At 44.4% G+C, this 13,557-nt stretch overlaps 1 protein-coding gene across 9 annotated transcripts in view; it reads right to left on the reverse strand.

Annotated features, from left to right (window-relative positions):
• RIMKLB (ribosomal modification protein rimK like family member B) overlaps positions 1 to 13,557 on the reverse strand; it is a 111,596-nt gene that overhangs the window by 91,518 nt on the left and 6,521 nt on the right. For 6 of the 9 annotated variants that reach the window (XM_023192404.1, XM_023192402.2, XM_023192401.1 and 3 more), the window contains exon 1: positions 1,294 to 1,694. The exons of 1 other annotated variant lie outside the window; for it this stretch is intronic. The gene's annotated coding sequence lies outside the window, so the exon portion shown is untranslated. Of the gene's footprint in view, positions 1 to 1,293; positions 1,695 to 13,557 lie in introns of those variants that run through there. 2 more of the 9 variants (XM_023192403.3, XM_023192399.2) reach the window with 2 other exon arrangements.

Consider the following 13,557-nt stretch of genomic DNA (forward strand, 5'->3'; position numbering starts at 1 on the left):
CTCCCCTTTGACACACTAACCAAATAAAACAGTAACCATTGGAAAAGAAATGTAACTGTGATTATTTTTAAAATTAGAGGTTTACATACTAAAATTTAGGAAATATGTGTTAAATCTCCACGACTGGAATTTCAGAGTGTTTTATTCCAAATGAATATCTTAAAAGTATTCTGATAATTGGTTTCAAGAAATCATTTTTTTAAATAGAAGAAATGACCTTTAAGCTACCCAATATTGTGAAAGTAACAAAAATGAGATTTTAAAACATTTAAATTTAAATGGTTAAAGAACACCCATAAATATAATGAACATATCAAGCCCACAAAAAAAGAAAAATCTTCATAGTAGGCTGCCCATATACTTTCTATACCGATTTAGAGTTGAGCCTAACTCCACAAAGATGTGGTAACAATATATGTAACTAATGGGAAAATGACAGCATACTGAAAGAATTTACATAGCAGTTGCATTGAGCACGGTTAGCTTAATAACCCCACTCACAGAATTACCACCCCATCGCTATTCGCAAACACAAATGGAATAAAATAGTGGAATTACAAATGTGTGATCAGAGATAAGGATATATCAAGGGCAGATTGAAATTATTCCACTCTGGGCTTTCCTTTTTTTTTTTTTTTTTTTGCTGGGGGTTGAGGGGTGAGGAGTGTAATATGTACATCATCCTCAAATTTGTAAAGAATCAAAACTAGATAAGCAATTCTTTGGTCATCCCCTTCTCATTCAGAGGGCTGTCAAAGGAAAACGTGGAATGACTGTCACACTCTCTAAAATTTACACGTAAGGAGGAAAACGTGGAATCGAAAACAGGAGCTGCAGGACCGCAACACATGATCCTCCTCCCGCGGTCGCTCCATAGAATTTGGGGGAATGAGGGGCGGGTGTGTGTGGGGGGTCGTCGCCGCAATCCCGAGGACACATCAGCAGCCCGCGGGTCCGACTCCAGCCGGCGTTCCCGGGGTTACCACACCCCCTCGCCGGCGGGGAAACCATACTCCTTACACGCCCGAGGTCGCCGCCCCCAAGACACGGCTCGCCCGGTCTCACGCACACGCCACGGGCCGGCGCCTCCCGGCACACGCGCGAAGGCCGGGCCCCGCCTCGCTCCCCACCGACTCCGCGGAGCGGCGACCACCGGCCTCCACTAGCCCCGTCCCCTCCCCGGCCCAGCCCCCGCCAGTGGGGGGATCCATTCCGCTGAACTCGCCCACTCGGGAGGGCGCGCCTTCGCCTCACGGCTCTACACCCGGGGGCAGCAGCGGTCGTACCGCTCACCTGGCTCAGGGGGCTCCTCCCTCGCTCTCGGCCGACGGAGCCGGGCTGGGGCCTTCGAGGAAGCGCGGGCCGCCGGGCGGCTGGAAGTGAGGGGAAGGAGAGGAGGGGGAGGGGGTCGGAATACCGGGAGCCGCCTCCTTTCTCCTCCGCCGACCGCGGCTCCCGCAGCCAGGCCGGGCGTCCTCGCACACTCGCCCAGTTTCTCACAGCCTCACGGCCCGTCAGCCTCTCCCTCACCCCCACTCCCACACACTCTCACTCCCACACACTCACACCCGGCCGCTCCTCGTTCCCTCACTCGCCTGCCGCGCGCGCGCGCGCGACCCCGCTCACACACAGCGCGCGCGACGCCGGCGGAGACCGCCCCGCTTCCCGAGACCGAGCGCCGCCCGCCCGCTTGCAGAGGACCGGCGCGCGCCCCGGCCCCGCCCTCCTGGCGCGGCGGCGCGGCGGCGCGGCGGGCGGGGGGCGGCGGCCCGAGGAGCTGGGGGCCGGGCCAGCGCGCCGAGCACTGCCGAGCGGATCTGACACCTGCGTGGAGACCCGCCCTCCCAGCTCCTCGCCCGCACCGGAGCCATCGCTGGCCTCGGGGGAAGAGAGGCGATGGATCGCGCGCGGGGAGCGAAAAGGGAGCGCGAGGGCGCTCCGAGGACGCGCCTCCCCACCCGCCCCCAAACCGTCTTCACTGAGAAAGGGAAACGGATGGGGGGTGGGGGCGAGGTTTGTTCCCAACTCGAAACCGCGAGATTAGTCCCTTCCGTTGTACGCCCTCCCCGCCCTCACATTCCCTGCTCAGGCCCCATATATCTGCGCCTGGAGCCACGACGCGAGCCCCCGAGCCCCTCGGGTGCAGGGTCCTGCCCGCATCCCCACGCCTCCCGCCCAGCCCTTCTGCCGGCCGCCGCCCGGAGTCCCCGCTTAAGGTGGTTCCTCCCTCCGGTAGGCAAAGATACGGAAACAAAGATCATTCATACCTAGAAGGTCTTTATCCGTGACCGGAGTAAAGACAGTATCTCTGTATATTGAGAGGCAAATTTAAAACCACATGATAAATTTCCTGCCTGAAGCGGGTTTGGAGATACAGGAGCGGTGGATAGTGCCAGCTCTGCCCCCTAGAAACCAGTGTAAACCTTGGACAAGTTAGTTGCTACGCTTCCTCAGAGCCTTTGTTGTGAAAAGATAAAAGTACAGTCCAGAGTCGTCGTGAGAATGAAATGAGATATTTTAAGAGCATTTTGTAAATTCTAAAACTAGGTATAAAAAATAAAATTATAGCCCAAAGGAGGCTAAGAATATGAATGTTCAACTACGCTATTCCTTTTTTCTCAAGGGCGACAGACGACCTCCAGGTTTACATGGAAGATTCACTTCCAAATAATGTCAGTCACCAGAGACACCAGGTGTGAGGTACAGTAGTGTGCTCACCAGTTTGCCTTCTTGCTCGTCTCAGCCCTGTTTCAGTGACCTCAGCCAACAACTTTTCACTACTCTCTCAATCGCCAATTTCATTTTCTGCTTTAAAAAATTTGACACATTTCTTTCAGCGTCTCGAGAGTCCTTTAAGAGATGTAGCATAACCCAGGATGGTAACTTCTGGATCCAGACGGCCCAGATTGGATTTATGATTCCGCTACCTATGTGATCCTCTGCAGTAACTTAACCTCTCTGTATCTTTATCTGATAGGCTGTAAAAGTGAGGATAAAAATAGTTACCTACTTCATAGAGTTGTCATAGGAGTAAATGAGTTAATAAGTGTATAATATTTAACACCTGACACAGATCAAGTGCTGCTCAAAGTGTTTAGTGTTATTGTAATGTTACATCAGTGAGTAACCTAGGATAGGCGTCTAGTTTTACAAAATTTAGAGGAACAAACTCCCTATAAGATAGATACACTATCTTGAGAACAAAGGGGATAAGGTCTACAGAACTAAAACGTTGCTATTTACTTCCACTCTGATATTCAGCCCCCTGGGACATAAAGTATATTCAATTCAAAGACCAAGAGAAGCATTTTGTAATCAAGGGAAGCTTGAGCACAGAGACACTAACACTGAAAATCTGGCAAAATAAACATAGTGAAATTGACACAGGGAAAAAATTGTACAGAGGATCAATAATAATATTTAAGCTATCCCCTCAGTCCCACTCTTAAGGAATCCAATTGGTGGTAACTGTGCATCTCCAGAAAAAGTGGGCTGTACTGGTGAAACTGCATAGGAAGTATAATTTTAACTCACGTGCCGCTTGCCCTTAAAAGTTGTTTCTCAGAGCCCGGTGCGGTGGCTCACGCCTGTAATCCCAGCACTTTGGGAGGCTGAGGCAGGTGGATCACCTGAGGTCGGAAGTTGAAGACCAGCCTGACCAACACGGAGAAACCTTATCTCTACTAAAAATACAAAATTAGCCAGGCGTGATGGCGCATGCCTGTAATCCCAGCTACTCAGGAGGCTGAGGCAGGAGAATCGCTTGAACCTGGGAGGTGGAGATTTCAGGCCGAGATCATGCCATTGCACTCCAGCCTGGGCAACAAGAGCAAAACTCTGCTCAAAAAAAAAAAAAAAAAAAAGTTGTTATTCAATGTATTGCTACTGTGTGCCATACACATTCTAAGATATTCTCATGTATATAACAACGTTGCTTTTGACTTAAGCTAATAGGGAGTAAAACAAAGCTCAGGAGGGTATTTAAAAAAACAAAGCCAATGATAAGGCTTAAACAGATTACCATTATCGTGATATTGTTAAGATAATGTTTATGTGAGTAATGATCAAATTCATACATCATACTTTCTGTATGAAGTAATAAGGGGGCAAAAATTATTTATACCATTTCCATATTGGAAACCCAAGGTTCAGAAAGGCTGTACATATATTCAGTCATAATCTTTGAGCATTCATGGTTGATATGTTTAGGCAGCTATGGACTCACATCTCCTTTGGGTAGCAACACCTGCTCAAAAATACTTTAAGTAGTTGTTCTTGGCATAATCATGCACAACTCATTTTTAACTAGTGAATTAATATTTTTTAGGAAGTTCTAGGGGGAGCGGGGGTCAGTTGAATTCCCTGGGAAGACATACTGTAAGTAACCTAGCATGTCTGGAGTCAGATCAATCTGATTTGAAATCCTAGCTGTATTTACTAGCAGCATGAGATCATTGCTTAACTTCCATAAACCTCAATTTTCTCATCAATAAAATGAAGATCATATTAGCACCACTTTATTAAGATAGAAGGATGAATGAGGTAACGCAAACATAATGCATAACATAGTAAGTCTCAATGAATGTTAGCTATTATTATTCAAGACTAATTGATACCAAACAGTCAAATAGCAAAGAGAAATTATACAATGTTCAGATATGTGTGATAATCATATAAATAGTTATACATATTTACTGCATATCCCTATGAGTGTGAGAACAACTCTATGGATGAGTAATGTCTTTGAGATGAAATTAGGGTTCATCCTTTGCCTGCACCAAAACACTTCCAGATTTTTGCTCTTATTCCTAGACACATGAGAATCAACAGAAGGGACCGGACAGGGTGACTCATGTCTGTAATTCCAGCACTTTGGGAGGCCGAGGCAGGTGGATCACCTGAGGTCAAGAGTTTGAGACCAGCCTGGCCCACATGGTGAAACTCTGTCTCTACTAAAAATACAAAAATTAGCCGGGTGTGGTGGCAGGTGCCTGTAATCCCAGCTACTGGGGAGGCTGAAGTGGGAGAATCGCTTGAACCTGGGGGTAGAAGTTGCAGCGAGCCAACCTCGGGCCACTGCACTCCAGCCTGGGCAACAGATGGGTACTCTGTCTCAAAAAAAAAAAAAAAAAAAAAAAAAATCAACAGGAGGCTGGGTGTGATGGCTCACACCTGTAATTCCAACACTTTGGGAGGCTGAGACAAGAGGATTGCTTGAGTACAGGAGTCCAAGACCAGCCTGGGCAACACGGGGAGAGGCTATCTCTATGTTTATTGTTTTTTGTTTTGTTTTGTTTTGCTTTTTTGAGACGGAGTCTCGCTCTGTCACCCTGGCTGGAGTACAGTGGCAAGATCTCGGCTCACTGCACCCTCCACCTCCCAGGTTCAAGTGATTCTCCTGCCTAAGCCTCCTGATTAGCTGGGATTACAGGCGCCCAGCTAATTTTTGTATTTTTAGTAGAAACTTGGGGTTTCACCATGTTGGCCAGGCTGACCTTGAACTCCTGACCTCAAGTGATCCGCCCACCTGAATCTCCCAAAGTGCTGGGATTGTAGGCATGAGCCACCTCACCTGGCCCCTAGCTCTACTTTTTTTTTTTTTTTTAAAAAAATAGAATCAACAGGAGAGCTTCCAAAAACTGATTAAATTAGCATTGGCGTCCAGGCACCAATATTTTGTCAGAGCCCTCCAGGGGATTTTAATACACAGCCAGGGTAAAGACCAAGTTTATACAACAGAGATATTAGAATTAACTATTTGGTTGTGCTGAAATACACATGTTATCTAGCCATTTCAGCTAGTCGGTCAGATTAGCTGATTAGAATATGATAACTAAATTTTCAGTACAGGCCGGGTGTGGTGGCTCACGCATGTAATCCCAGCATTTTGGGAGGCTGAGGTGGGCGGATCACCTAGGGTCAGGAGTTCAAGACCAGCCTGGTCTAACATGGTGAAACCTCATCTATTATTAAAAATACAAAAATTGGCTGGGCGTGGTGGTGGGCACCTGAAATCTCACCTACTCAGGAGGTGAGGCAGGAGAATCACTTGAACCTGGGAGGCGGAGGTTGCAGTGAGCTGAGATAGTGCCACTGTATTCCAGCCTGGGCAACAGAACGAGACTCCATCTCAAAATAAAGAAAGAAAAAAAATTGTAATACAAAGCATTTTAGTTTTGGTGGGATAATATGAAGGTACGGGGGGGGGAAGGCCTATAAAAGTGAGGGTTTAATGAAAACAAAATCTCCCCTAACAGAGTTAGTTACCCAGGTCCAGTCAACCCCATGTCTGATTCTACTTGAGTACATAGGTGTACATCTACATCAGTCAGAAAAACATAATTTACAAATGAAATAACAATAAATGGTTTGTCTATTGCAGGTCAAGCAAAAACCTTTAAGTGCCCTGTACACATGATCTGTTGCAAATCATTTCCCCCTGGGTTTGAAGACAAGGCAACTAGCAGGGATCTGATCAAAACTAAAGGCCTCGAAGTAGTAAAGAGAATTGTAAACAAGAATTTCATCTTTAAGATGGTTATCATCAGGACCTAAAATAGTGTTCTTTGTGAATTATCTAACATTATTGCTGCAAAATTCATGTGCCTGGAGAAAAGGTGGTTGGTGTCTAATGTCAGAACCTTCACTAGCAAATAAGGAACAGTAGCGGTAGCTGCAGTAAATCTAGCTCTCCCCACTGCTTTCTCGCCTGGAGCCAGCCGGCTAGAACCAGCCTGACAACAGTCTGCAGTAGAATAGCTAAACACTGATCTAGGCTTTCTCCACCCACATCCCTCCTCCTTTTCCCCGCTCCATCTCAGCACATTAAACTGAGCTGTCTCTCTAACTACGCTAAGAAAATGCAGATTCCAGACACAAAGGGAGGAAAGACCATACATTGACTGAATCATAGAAGAGAAAGAATGGGTGGAAAGAAACAGTCTTGGCCAGAAACATGATGTGGGTTTCCTCCTACTTCTTTAATTGTATGTGGTTAAGATTTTTTTTTTCCCTCTACCACACAGACATTACCTGGAATGCTTATTTAAAATGCAGATTCCTTGACCTCTGCCTCTGACCTGAATCAGCCTGTGTACCTGCATTTCTTGAGTAACTCAAAAGCGTCTAAAATCAGCCATTTATCTGCATTTGGAATAAGCATACTAAATGATCCTTAGACATATGAAAGTTTGAGCACAGTGTCTTAGAGACCAAAATAACCATTTGTAAAATGCTCTTTATTTAAAGCCCTCAACATTTATAAACTCATTGTAGCCTCAGGCAACATTCTAAAGTTGAGCAAATATTGTTAGTCCTCTCTGACTGAAGAGAAAATGAGGCAATGAAATTAAATCATTGGCAGCAATTTCCCAGTCCTGATTTCCCTGTCTTTGGGAGGATCTTAGAAGTATAACAAACTGGGAAGAATGGAAGAAGAAAAAATGAGATAAGAAACTATGGAAAAGCACATTAGAAGTGTTCTCATCTAAAGAATAGAGGCAGCATCAAATATTAAAGAAAAAAAAAAACCTCTCTTGGTGCAGGGAAACATGACTGAATTTGCAGGTAATGCACTCCAGCCTGGGGGACAGAGCAAGACTCAGTCTCAAAAAAATGTAGACTTAGGCATGAGGATCACACCGTAGAAATACTTGAAACACATAGTTACATCACTGTCCCCAGTCTCATAATAAACCTATCATATCTTAGAACATGGAAAGTTCTAACCCTACTGGGTTTGGATTATCTTCTTTTATTTTTTGTTTTGTTTTGTTTTTTGAGACAGAGTTTCGCTCTGTCGCCTGGCTGGAGTGGAATGGTACAATCTCGGCTCACTGCAACCTCTGCCTCCCGGGTTCAAGTGATTCTCCTGCCTCAGCCTCCCAAGTAGCTGGGATTACAGGCACGCACCACCACACCCAGCTCATTTTTGTATTTTTAGTAGAGAGGGGTTTTCACCGTGTTGGCCAGGATGGTCTCGATCTGTTGACCTCATAATCCACATGCCTTGGTCCTCCAAAGTGCTGGGATTACAGGCGTGAGCCACTGCACCTGGCCTGGAGTATTATCTTCTTTTTACAGATGAGCAAACGGAGACACAGTGAGGTTAAGTAACTTGTCCAGAGTCACTCGGCTAGCAAAATAGCAGAGCCAATATTTGAATCCAGGTAGCCAAAGTACATGCTCTTAACTGCTTTGTCAAACACTTTTTGTAATCCCTCGAAGACTATATAAAGGATTGTCTGCAGTTTCCCCCAACTTCTTCGTAAAGTTTTACTTAGATATTAATGCCTGCTGTTTGGGTTCATGCTTAAGTAGCATTTCCTAACGTGTGAAAAATAATGGTACATACATTATAATTTGCCACAAAGGAACTAAGAATCCATTAACTGAGCATCACTTCTAAAGATTCAACAAAAAATTGTTACCAACACATACATGATTCTTCAAATACGTATGGATTCTATTTTGATAAAGTATAACTCCATTTAAGTCATAAATGGATTTTCTACAGTCATACAAGCTTTTTATCAATTACGCTTTTTCTCGAACTTCAGGCATGAAAAAATGACTGTATTGTAGGTAACTGTAAAATGTTTTGAGGTTTAAAAAGGGACCCACTGGCATGCTGGGACAAAGAGGGTTTAGCAGAAAATCCTGAGTTTAGTGGAGAGAACATGGCTTATTGCCTAATAGAGTGGCCAAAAGTAGGTCAGAGTCCCTGACAGTCACAGCTGGTAAGGAGTGATGTCACTAGAGAAATGGGGATGGGGGAAGTGGACTTTAAGGTGGGGAAGTAGACCCTTTGAGGGGGTGGAAGAGGGGAGATTTACAGAGGCAGGTTTTTTGTAGTCAGCCTTTTGTAGGCTGATTGCAGAAACAGCTGAAGCCCCATTTTTCTCCTCCCTATACCCAGCCTGCGTTCTCCCAGGCCTCATTCCCCACCTCTGCATCACCATCAGACCCCCTCTGCTGGAGACAAAGACACCAGAGAAAGGAATGGGGAGAAAGACAAACCTGAAAAGGAGTGATTTCAAGAAAAGAGAGAAGGATGAGGAAAAAGTGAAGGAGACTTTAATCAAATCCAGTGAAGCATGACAGAGGGGAAGAAATAACAAAGGAGAGAGGCAGATGGAAAAAAGAGTAGAATAAGTACAGGAGGAAAATATGGCTGAATGAAACAAAAGAAAGACGAATGAATGGAGCAAAAGTAGTGTTGGAAATATAATTTCTATTAATTATTTCAGTTTAAAATATTAAGCAAAATGCTGGGAAAGAGAGACATTATAATGGTTGCAATTTGAAATCAAAATATGTAGTTATAATGTTTTGGCAACAAAGCAAAACTAGGATGCTCCCAACTAGGACGTCTCTTTTCAGCCCACATTCAATCTAAAAGTTATGCTGTCCTTGTGTTTACCAAATCTAGAAGAAAATCTCATGACTAAGTTAAATATCTTATTCCATGTATAGGTAGCCCCTGTTAAATTTTGCTAATAAAGTAATAACAATAACCATCTTTAGACTGTGGAGATAAGGTGTATTTTATTATCCCTATTTTGAAATATGTCATGCACGGCCAGGCACAGTGGCTCATGCCTGTAATCCCAGCACTTTTGGAGGCTGAGGCAGGCGGATCAGCTGAGGTCAGGAGTTCCAGACTAGCCTGGCCAACGTGGCAAAACCCTGTCTCTACTAAAAATAGAAAAAATTAGTCAGGCGTGGTGGTGGGCACCTGTAATCCCAGATACTTGGGAGGCTGAGACAGGAGAATCTCTTGAACCCAGGAGGCCGAGGCTGCAGTGAGCTGAGATCCTGCCACTGCACTCCAGCCTGGGCAACAGAGCAAGACTCTGCCTCAAGAAAAAAAAAAAAGAAATATGTCGTGCACTTCACAGATTATTTTAAACACACACACAAATTCTCTAATCCTGTTCAATTAATCCCTGGATCAAAACTGAATTTCCTTTCATTATGCTCAACAGCCCTCCTTTAGAACAATTTTTTTTAATCATCTAAAAACGGTAATGCTCATTTCTGGATAATTGTTAAGGTTTAAATATCCTCTGGTATAACCAAAATATACCTGTAATATACATTATTTCAAGATAAACCATCCAGAAAGAAATTAGGGAGACTAAGAACTGGAGTACCAGAAGAACTAAAAGTATACAGTGCCTACATCTGAAAGAATGTGTTGTTTTTCTTTCTGCTCTTCTTTAAAATTTTCCTAAGAAAATAATTTCTATTATTTATCTTTTGTTTTCTCATTCCTCTTTCCCTAAATCTCCCTTTTCTTATCTCTTATTGTAACAGCTTCTGTTTCCCTCTCATGTTGCCCCCATATTTTCTTCTAAATTCTGACTTTGTTGTGTCTTGGCTTAATCTGCCAGACTTCCACTAAACTTTCAGAGCTGGAATCAGAACAGTGCATTTGGCAAAAAGTCAGCCACACATACCACACAACCACAAACAAGCACTCTGGCTGCAAGATCTTTTCAACAATCCACTATGTTTCTTGCAGTCAGCAATTCACACAGGTTCATCCATGATCTGAAATAAGCAACACATACATTCTCATACATTTCACATGCACATGGCCTCTGCAGTCAGCTCACAAAGACACAATGTCTGCAGAAAGGTCTTACAGCATACACAGGCAGTGCATTCTCCACCCCTTTCATAAGCTCTTCCTGAATGGCTGTTTCTTCTAGACACCTCCTCCCCTCATGCTGCCTGGCAATGACTCCCCTCCTTTTCCTGCAGTTCTCCAAGTCCTAACTGCAGTGCCATCCATCACTCTCCTAACAGATCCTCAGGCAAAGCAATTGTTTCTTGAAGCTCTCCCCAGTCCCCTGCTTTTTTTTTTTTTTTTTTTTTTTTCTTTTCTTTCCTGACTTGGAACTTGTTCTAGCAAGAGGACTGTCAGAACAGAATCTCCTTATGGACAATAATGTAGGCTGGTCCCCAGTACTCTAACTCCCTAATTTGTTTCTGTAGATTTTAATTTTGACATGGATGGCTGAGGGAGAAAGCAGAAAGGAAGGAAAAAGAGAAGAAAACAGAAAGGAAGCAAGGAAGGAGGGGAGCCCTGGTAGAAATTTCATTTTGTCCAGGACAACTTGGGCAAAAGCAGAGACTTACAAAGGAAAGACAGAGAGCAGAGGCAGAGAGAGGAAATGGAGCAAGAAGTGTGAAAATAAAAGGAGAAACAAAGAAAAGAGGAAAAAATATGAAAAATAAGTTGTAACGTTTCTCTGGAGCTTTTTGTTTCTGGAGTGACCACAGAAGGAGGATGGAGATATTAAGAAAAAGTTAACAGGAGAAACAGTAATGAAGAGGAAAATCCTTTGATGAGGTTGTATATTTTGAAATGTCCTAAAAAGACAAAATAATCATCACAAATATCTGCCACAAGGGAAATGTAAACTCCTAATTTGAAAGTACTCGTGATACTTAGAGAGGAAGCACATTTGAATTTTACTTAGATTATTTGTCCAAATATTACAGTATTTGAGACACATACTAAAAAATTATATTTTGTTTATCTGAAATTCACAGTAAACGGATCATCCTGTATTGATCTGGCAATCATGCCCTCAGGGGGATTCAGGTACATACTCAAATTTGAGAAATACTGGTATAAAGTAAGAAAGCTGCATTTAGTGAGCGCATCTGAATCAGAATCACTTGAAGGTGGTGGCCAAGTACGTATTCTTGCCCCACCACAGACACACCAAATTGAAATCCTTAGAGAAAGAGCAGAAGATTCTTCATTTTGTTATACATTGATGATTCTGATGCACTAAAGTTCATAAACACTGATTTCTCCATAATTCCTCTGTGGAGCCCTCTCCAAATCTGCATAGGATTGAACACTGCATCTGTATATATGCAACTGTCTATATAGCATTAACTTTTTAAAAGTCAGTGGAGGCCGGGTGTGGTGACTCACACCTATAATCCCAGCACTTTGGGAGGCTAAGGTGTGCGAATCACCTGAGGTCAGGAGTTGGAGATCAGCCTGGCCAACATGGTGAAACCCCATCTTGACAAAAAGACAAAAAATAACCAGGCGTGGTGGCGGGTGCCTGTAATCCCAGCTTCTTGGGAGGCTAAGGCAGAAGAATTGCTTGAACCCAGGAAGCGGAGGTTGCAGTGAGCCAAGACCTTGCCATTGCACTCCAGCCTGGTCAACAAGAGTAAAACTCTGTCTCAAAAAAAATTTTTTTAAATTAGTTGGCCGGGTGCAGTGGCTCACGCCTGTCATCCCAGCACTTTGGGAGGCTGAGGTGGGCAGATCACCTGAGGTTGGAAGTTTGAGACCAGCCTGACCAACATGGAGAAACCCCGTCTCTATTAAAAATACAAAATTATCTAGGCATGGTGGCACATGCCTGTAATCCCACCTACTTGGGAGGCTGAAGCAGGTGAATCGCTTGAACTTGGAGGCAGAGGTTGACGTTTCGGTGAGCCGAGATCATGCCATTGCACTCCAGCCTGGGTGATAGCGAGACTCCGTCTCAAAATAATAATAATAATAATAACAATAATAATAATAATAATAAATTAATACAAGTCGATGGAAAATGAAAATAAAAATACAACATAAAATCTGTGGAATGCAGTAAAAGTGTACTTAGATGGGAATACATAGCAATGAATGCATATATTAGAAAAAAAGAAGCCAGGCATGGTGGCTCACACCTCTAATCCCAACACTTTGGGAGGCCGAGGCGGGCAGATCACTTGAGACCAGGAATTCAAGACCAATCTGGCCAACATAGTGAACCCCATGTCTAATAAAAATACAAAAATTATCCCTGGTGTGGTGGCCTATGCCTGTAATCCCAACTACCTGGGAGGCTGAGGCAGGAGAATCCCTTGAAAACTGGGAGGGGGAGGTTGTAGTGAACCAAGATCGCACCACTGCACTCCAGCCTGGGCGACAGAGAGAGACTTTGTCTCCAAAAAAGAGAAAAAAAAGAAACATCTCTTTGTGAGACCAAGGTGGGCAGATCAGCCGAGGAGTTCAAGATCAGCCAGGGCAGCATAATAAAACCTTGTACCTACAAAACATACAAAAATTAGCTGGGTGTGGTGGCTTGTACCTATAGTCCCAGCTACTCGAGGCTAAGACGGAAGGATCGCTTGAGCCTGGGGAAGTTGAGGCTGCAGTGAGCTGTAATCACGCCACTGCACTCCTGGCACAACAGAGCAAGACCCCATCTCGGGGAAAAAAAAAAAAATCGCCGGGCGCGGTGGCTCAAGCCTGTAATCCCAGCACTTTGGGAGGCCGAGACGGGCGGATCACGAGGTCAGGAGATCGAGACCATCCTAACATGGTGAAACCCCGTCTCTACTAAAAATACAAAAACTAGCCGGGCGAGGTGGCGGGCGCCTGTAGTCCCAGCTACTCGGGAGGCTGAGGCAGGAGAATGGCATAAACCCGGGAGGCAGAGCTTGCAGTGAGCTGAGATCCGGCCACTGCACCCCAGTCCGGGCGACAGAGCGAGACTCCACCTCAAAAAAAAAAAAAAAAAAAAAAAAAAAAAA

The sequence above is a fragment of the Piliocolobus tephrosceles genome, chromosome 10 (genome assembly GCF_002776525.5).
Source record: "Piliocolobus tephrosceles isolate RC106 chromosome 10, ASM277652v3, whole genome shotgun sequence".
In the NCBI taxonomy this organism is placed as follows: domain Eukaryota; kingdom Metazoa; phylum Chordata; class Mammalia; order Primates; family Cercopithecidae; genus Piliocolobus; species Piliocolobus tephrosceles.